This window comes from Apodemus sylvaticus, chromosome 14 (genome assembly GCF_947179515.1).
Source record: "Apodemus sylvaticus chromosome 14, mApoSyl1.1, whole genome shotgun sequence".
Lineage (NCBI taxonomy): Eukaryota > Metazoa > Chordata > Mammalia > Rodentia > Muridae > Apodemus > Apodemus sylvaticus.
In genome coordinates this window covers 17,882,545-17,890,614 of record NC_067485.1, presented here as the reverse complement: position 1 = coordinate 17,890,614, position 8,070 = coordinate 17,882,545, and the positions used below count along the sequence as shown (strand labels likewise).

General features: G+C 45.0%; 1 pseudogene; it reads right to left on the bottom strand.

The window, feature by feature from the left end:
* Window positions 1-4,555: 4,555 nt before the first annotated feature.
* Window positions 4,556-5,929, bottom strand: LOC127665221 (kinesin-like protein KIF11; annotated as a pseudogene).
* Between the last annotated feature and the right edge of the window lie 2,141 nt (window positions 5,930-8,070).

The window sequence follows — 8,070 nt, the reverse complement described above, 5'->3', positions numbered from 1 at the left end:
GAAATGAGGGCTGTATGTTCTGTAGGCAGTTTCTGATCAGTGACCCGAGCAGTAGCGGTAGTGGGGAACTATTGCGTCGTAGCTTTCTAATCATTCCATAAATACTGCCTGATAAAATGCAGGTGGAAATCTCTTGGTTTTCGGAGAGAGGCCAGGCCCCAAACTCATGATCCTTCTGCCTTTGCCTCCTGTGTGCTAAGGTTTCAGAACTGTGGCACCACTCCCAGATACTAAACTCTTGAGTGAACTCATTTTATTCTCAAGTATAGAAATCCAGTGAAAGTTTAAGAAATTCACTCAAGTACAAAGTGATTTTAGGGTTTAACCATTTCCAGAGGCATTATTAGTAATCTGTTACACTGGTGCAGACAGGAACAGTGTCTCTAGGAAAGCGCTGCTCTTATACCAGAGTCTGAGAAGCTGTCCAGACCAGGACACAGGAACCTGATTCTCTTCTGGAAAGTGTAGTCTTCCTGAGAATGCTGGAGACTCAGTGCTCGGGCCTGGAGCCACAGCCAGAGATTAAGGTTACTTGAGCTACAGGAACAAAGTGTGTGTGGGAAACAGAAAGTTGTGCCTCAAGTGGAGAAAGCAGTGGGTTCAGAGCTCCTGACATGAGAAAGCACCACCCCAACAGAACTGCCCGTCCTCACCCTGCCCTGCTGACCCCTGGAGGTTCCCAGCATGTGGAGTGGGGAGAGTTGGTCCCAGGGAGTGGAGCCTGTGGCATCCTCTGCCACACAAGACAATCTACACCCAGTTTCATCACAATTACATGGCCCCTAGTCCCCTGTGCTAAAACCAGCCTTAGGCTTGGCATGGTGGCACACGCCTTTAATCCCAGTGCTGGGAGGTAGAGACAGGCAGATCTTTTTGATTTTGAGGCCAACCTGGTCCACACAGTGAGATCCTATCTCAAAACAACACTAAGCCATCAAAATCCTTATCAAAAAATGGAATATTTTGAAGGATGAACAGTTTGTTCAAGGTTTTGATCTGTAGATGTTTGTCCCAGGGTACTTGGAAGGGATGTCCCAAGGTGAGAGGTGTGATGGAGGAGGCCGTTCTTGACGCCCCAGACAGAGCAGAACGCCTGGGACCAGATATAAACACAGGCCTGCACATGCACCTCCTGTGACCTACATCCTCCAGTGAGGCCCTGCCTTCTAAAAGTCACAGACCCTCAGAATATCACCACCAACTGAAGATTGGCATGAGCCTGTGGGGAACGTTGGTGTTCGTGTCAAAATTAAAAATGTAATGACCTTCTGTTGTCCAGTAAAACTTCTCGTGTAGTAGAAATGATTTCTATCATCTGACATAGTAGCTGTAAGCCAGGAATGCTCACTGTGCCATCTGAAAGTGGCAAGGTTACACACAAGCACGTGGCTAATGGCTACTACTGAAGGCCTTCTTCAAAGGCTGTTTTGCCTGTGGGTAATTTTCCCTGAACACATCCTGTGCAAGATCTTAATTCCTAAAGAAATAGCTAAAATTAATTAGATTAGTATAACTTGCTCAGCAAGTATTCAGTGACTCAACATGATCAACTGTGCAGTCCTTTAGAAATTAATTTTCAGCCTGGTGAGGTGGAGCATATCTTTAGCTCCAGAAGCAAGTGGATCTCTGTGAGTTCAAGGTCAGCCTAGTCTACAAAGTGAGTTCCAGGACAGCCAGGGCTGTTACACAGAAAAACACTGTTGTGGGAGGTAGAGAAATGCTGGGGAGGGGGAAGCCTGTCTCAAAAAAATAACAACCCTTCAAGGGGCTGAAGAGATGGTTCAACAGTTAAGGATGCTTACTGATTTTCCACAGTCTCTAAGACTTTATGTTATACTGTCTGGACTCTCAGTCCAAAAAGCTGTATAATATAAACAGCAATAAAAGTCATTTCTTACAAAGATTAGTTAAAGAGCCAGGATTGGAAATGGTGAGAGTTCGGGTGGCAGCTTGGCCAAGCAGTCAAAGGTTCTGGGTTAGGAAACGGTGGGAACTAAGAATGACAGGCACTGATGGGTGGGGGTCAACACACCTACGGCAGAATGGGGTTATTCAGGAGTGAAAATGGTCACGCCCTGGGCTTCAATAAGGAAAGGTGAAACTGGGTTGTAGCACATGCCTGTGATCTCAGCACTTGGGATAGGGAGGCATGAGTCCAAAGTCGTCCTAGCTGTGTAGGAAGGCCAGAATTCTCAAAAGGGATTAGGGGCTGGAGAGATGGCTTAGCAGTTCTTAGCTCTTCTAAAGGTCCTGAGTTCAAATCCCAGCACCCACATGGTGGCTCACAACCATCTGTAGTGAGATCTGACACTCTCTTCTGGTGTTTGAAGACAGCTACAGTGTACTCACATAATAAATAAATAAATAAACAAACTTTTTTTAAAGGGGGGGATTTAGATACCAGGATTGAACCATTTCACAAAAACTATACATAGTTTCTGAGATTATATATATATATATATATATATACACACATATATATATATGTATATATATATATGTGTGTATATATATATATATATATATATATATATATATATATACATACAAATACACATATATCTTTTAAAAGCTATCAAGATGGTTTGGTGTGTAAAGCAATTGGCGGTGCAACCTGACAGTATGACTTCAGTCTATAGAACATTGGTTCTCAATGGGTCATAATGAACTTTTCATCGAGGTCACCTAACACCATTTGGAAAATAAAAATTTACATTACAATTTACAATAGTAACAAATTACAGTTATGAAGTAGCAACAAAAATAATTTTATGGTCCGGGGTCACCATAACATGAGGAACTATATTAAAGGGTCACAGCATTAGGAAGGTTGAGAACCACGCTCTAAAACCTAGATAAATATTAAATGAGAGAACCAACTCCACAAAGGTGTCCTCTAACCTCCATATGTGTTCAGTAGCACACTAATAAATAAAAGTTTCAGGGTCTGGAAAGATGGCTTAGCAGTTTAGAGCACTTGATGCTCTTGGGGGACACATGTTTGATGCCCTGCCCCCCCCATGGTGGCTCATACCCACCCTAACTCCAGTTCCCAAGGGACTCAGCATCCTCCTCTATCCTCTGCAGTCACACGGCAGGCATGTGTTGCATAGAGATAAATGGAAGGAAGCATTCATGTACGTAAACCTAAAAAATATTTTTAAATGTTAAAACATCTCTCCAACACACATGATACGATATTCACTTGCCATTTAAAAAAAAATTAAAGTCATAAATTACACTAAAGGCCCAATGTCTGCATTTATTGCAAAGGCTCTCAACAAGGCACATGCACATCTCCCCTTGGTGTCAAGATACTGCATGCTATTTCCATCACGTAGGAGGCTAAGAACTTCTGTGGCAAATAGTTCAATGGTTTAATCCATCAAGTCCATGTTTATTAAATGTGTGTGAGTGTGTGTGTGTGTGTGTATAAAATTTTACTTCCAGGTTCAACTTTATTATTGACAGAATTGGCAATGATTGTAGAGCTAACCATAGACACATACTTAGGAGTGCTAGGTAGAGACCTGCATTTCTCGTAATAAGGAAACCCGCCGTTCTACGAGTGGTGAGGTAACATGAAAGAGAAGTGAGCTGAGCAGGCAAAACAGGAAAATCTCACTACAGACTAAATAAGAAAAAAAGTGCTGGGTGGTGGTGGCGCATGCCTGTAATCCCAGCACTCTGGGAGGCAGAGGCAGGAGGATTTCTGAGTTCAGCCTGATCTACAGAGTGAGCTCCAGGACAGCCAAGGGCTACACAGAGAAACCCTGTCTTGAAAAAAGCCAAAAATAAATTAATTAATTAATTAATTAATTTAATTAAATTAAATAAATTACAGATTGAACTCAGCAATGGAGACGGCCCTCTCAAGGCCACGTTCTGACAACACCCCCATGACAGTCCAAGCTGAAGCAACACACTTTCCATGTAGTTGCTAGTTAATAGGATACAGGAAAAACACTTTGTCATTTGGTATAGAAGGGCTACTCTATAGGAAAGACAGCTAGAAACACGCATACTCGACATAAGCCCAAGTGAAACCCACCTTCCTACACACCTGGACCACAGTGGTGACCAAAGCAGACATTCAAGTCAACTGCTGTTGCCTGACAGAGTCTATCCCATCCCCTTCTGTACACAGCCTCAAATTGTGACCTCTTGGCTTTTATTTATTTATTTATTTAGTTAGTTAGTTTTTTAGTTTTTCAAGACAAGGTTTCTCTGAGTAGCCCTGGCTATCCTGGAACTAGCTCTGTAGACCAGGCTGGCCTCAAACTCCCAAAAACCTGACTAACCTCTCTTTCCCCAATGCTGTAATTGAACTGCCTTCTGGCTGGCTTTCCCCCCCACCCCCACCGGCCCTAAAAAATAATCTTGACCCTTAAATTTACAGCAAATTTACCTAGGCTCGCAATAATACAGTCTGCTCTTTTTACCGGAGTGCTGTGAGATTTCTTCCGCTTTCGACGTCCCTGCTGGGTTACCTGCCTATGTTTTTGTGCTGGAAAAATGGACCATCACCACGGGTAACATACAAATGGCTTTTGAATTAAAGGTTCTTCAGTACATCACTCCAGAACCCCCCTTCTTCATCCACATCCTGACCAGTCTCGCAGTTGTTTTCTGAACAGTTTAGCATCATTGACAGCTTGGGCTGTTTCTCTTGCAGATGAACAAGGATCTGTTTCCACGGTTCAGTCCTCACCAGTGGCGATGGATATAAATAACTTCTCTCTGGCATCAAACCTGCTGGGATATCTAGTTTCAGTAATAAGCAATTAAGCTTATTCAAACCGGTCCTTACAGTTTCATTAACTCTAGGCTTCCTGCTGTGAAGTTTTCTTCATTAGCGGTTCTCTGAGTAAGAATGGTGTTATGCTGGTTCTCAATATATACACTCACGTTTCCAGTGGTTTCTGAAGTTGATGCCTCGTGACAGCCCACTTACAAACTCCATCAAGTTCTGACGTCCCTCTTTGCTTTTGTTTAAGCAAGAGCCCACTGTTCAGAAAAACAAACTGCTTGTGTTCCAAGCCTCCCATCGCTGTGTGGTCACTCGCGGCTCGGTTTCCAGGTTCCTGTTGAGTGAATCACAGTGTTTTACAGAATCTTCACACCAGCTGCATGCCTTCCCGGTTAAAGTGTGCGTTCTTGTGATAATCATCAGAATTGGTGATCGTTTTTGTTTGTTTTTGAGACAGGGTTTCTCTGTGTAGCCCTGCCTGTCCTAGAACTCACTCTGTCCACCAGGCTGGCCTTGAACTCACAGAGGTCAGTGTGCCTCTGCCTCCCACATGCTGGGATTCAAGGCATGCATCAGCACCACCGGGCTGGTCAGTTTCATCTCTATCGTTCCCAGATAGTTCTGTAACCCCACCAAGCTCCTCCCCAAGAGCACTGATTTCAACCAATTCAACAATGTATTTTTCCAGAACAGTTGATTTTCCATTCATGGCTCTAAAATTTCCTTCAGAGAGGCGCACTCTGTTCTTCTCATGGTCTGCTGCAAGACCTCGCTTCAGACAAGCTGTCTTTTCTGTGTTGTTCTTAATAGGGGCTCCCACAGTGGGCTTCTGGTCCACTCCAGGCTCACCCGGTGTGTTCTTTGCTCTGTGAGCATATTCCAGTGTGCTCACAGTTTCCTCAGACTTGGGAGATACAGGGGGACTCCTTACAATTATAGATGTTCTGGTACTTCCCCCAAGAGAACCTTGCAGGAGTCTAGTTAGTTTAGATTCTGGATAAAGAATAAGAGATATTATTTCCACAAGAGTGGTAATAACTCTTCCCCAAAGTCAACAGAAACTGATTGATATTCCCAGCTTCCCGATGCTTTTGTCAACAGATCCAGGGCGGGCAGATTTTCATTTCCTGCAAGATTAACCAAATTTTGTTTTCTAAGCTCTTCTCTGTCAACTGCAGTTTCTCTCTCTCTCTCTCTCTCTCTCTCTCTCTCTCTCTCTCTCTCTCTCTCTCTCTCTCCCCCTCTCTCTCTGTCTCTCCCCTCCCTCCCACCCCCCCATCCCCGGTTGTTCTAACCACCCCTTCATCTCTGTTGTGACAGACAATCACTCCTCTCTCATTACAGGATCAGACACAGCGCTCTCTCAGAAATGGGAGACCTAAGAATATCAAAAAGTTCTTCATAGCAGGGCGCTGGTGCTGCACACCTTTAATCCCAGCACTCAGGAGGCTGAGGTAGGTAGAGTTCTGTGAGTTCAAGGCCAGCCAGGGCTACACAGAGAAACCCTGTCTCAAAACCCAAACAACAACAACAAAAATGTTCTTCAGTCTAGACATCCAATGGAGACACTTGGGCTGAGTCCAGCACCATTATCAGTTGAATTTCCCCCAAATTTGGTAAATTCATGAAATTATACCAAAGAACCCTCCTCACAAGTGACCTTTCATTTTCTGTTGTAAACGTTTTTTCTAGTGCTAGTCTATAAAGATGGTGCAATTATTGCCCATGATGATGTCATCTAGAGTCAGACTTTGTTCAGTAGATATTCCAAACACCATATCAAAACTAAACGTTTTTCTTGTCCGTAGGCCCTCCAGTTGGCACACTAAGTTCTTTTTGTGCCTGATCACATTGTCCTATTAAATGCAGTCAGCTCTCCTCCCTTCCAGATGACACACTCTGCACCCTGGATAGTCCTACCCTTCTGATCCTTCTTCCTCCAGAAAGTTGGTCCTGGAATGTTGTCTGACTCAGGGCTACTACTCCACGACCAAAAGCAGGCTGGGGAGGAACCGGTTTGTTCAGCTTACGCTTCCACATCTCAGTCCATCACTGAAGGAAGTGAGGGCAGGAACCTGGAGGCCCCGGAGGCAGGAGCTGCTGCAGAGGCCCTGGAGGAATGCTGCTTGCGACAGGCCAGCTTCCCATGGCTTACTCGGCCTGCTTTCTTACAGAACCCCAAACCGCCTGGCCGTGGGTAGGTGTCCCCGCTCACAATGAATGGAGCCCTCCACCATCAGACATGAAGCACTTTCTCAATCAAGGTCCCCTCCTCTCAGATGACTACATCTTATGTCAAATTGACATAAAACTATCTAGTACAGACCTATGCACAGGACTGCCCAAACCTGCTGGCCTAGAAACGATTCCAACACTTGGGTTGGGGGTGGGGGTGGGGTCAGCAGTATGGCTAGAAACCAGAGAGATGGATCATGGAAAAGGGAATACTGTTGAGAGAGCATGTCAGACCCGGGCGTGGCCGTGCTTGCCTTTAGTGGCAGTGCTCAGGAAGCAGAGGCAAGAGAATCTCTGTGAGTTCATGGCCAGCCTAATCTATACACTGAATTCCAGGCCAGCCATAGGGAGACACTGTCTATAAATAAGGCTCATGGGCTCATTGATTAATCACGTGCCATCAGGCAAGCGTTTGGGCCCCCTGCATCCATGTATAGTGGCTGTGAAGGCCCGCCTGGAAATCCAGCCTCTAAAGGTGAGATCCCCAGGGCAATTTGTCTAGTAAGACAAGCCATATCGGAGTTCTGGCTTGATTTTTTGAGGCCCTGTCTCAGAGGTAGAAGAGCAAGCAAAATGATTCCCAGAATGTATCCCAGGCCTCCACACACATGTACCGCAGCGTTCACGTTGTTGTGTAATAGTTTCCGAGAACAGAGACTTTCCCTCCCGGAGGGAGGTAAAAGTCACAGGTCTGGAACGGTGGAATCTTGGAGAATTCTTAAAGGCCCCTCCCTAGCTGTATGGAAGGAGTAAACAACTGTGGGGGAAGGAGAAGCTGACAGGGCAAGCTTCGGACCGGAGACTTCTTGGACCCTTAGGCAGTCTGTAAATTATACAGAGTCCCAAGCGGCGGCTTTCGTGCGCAGGCGCACATGTGAGAGTGAGCTGTTCAGAGGGAAATGGCTGCGTCTGAGTCTTCTCGCTTCTGTAACCTCTCACCCACAGTCCTGATAGTTACCACAATAACCTCATACTTCACAGAGTTGGACTTTAAGGCAATTCCTACTTTTCTCTGTTGTAGGTTGAAGTTTAGTCTGTTGCTGTGTAATGCAATGCTAAATTCTGTACCCTAAGGTCTAGGCCTA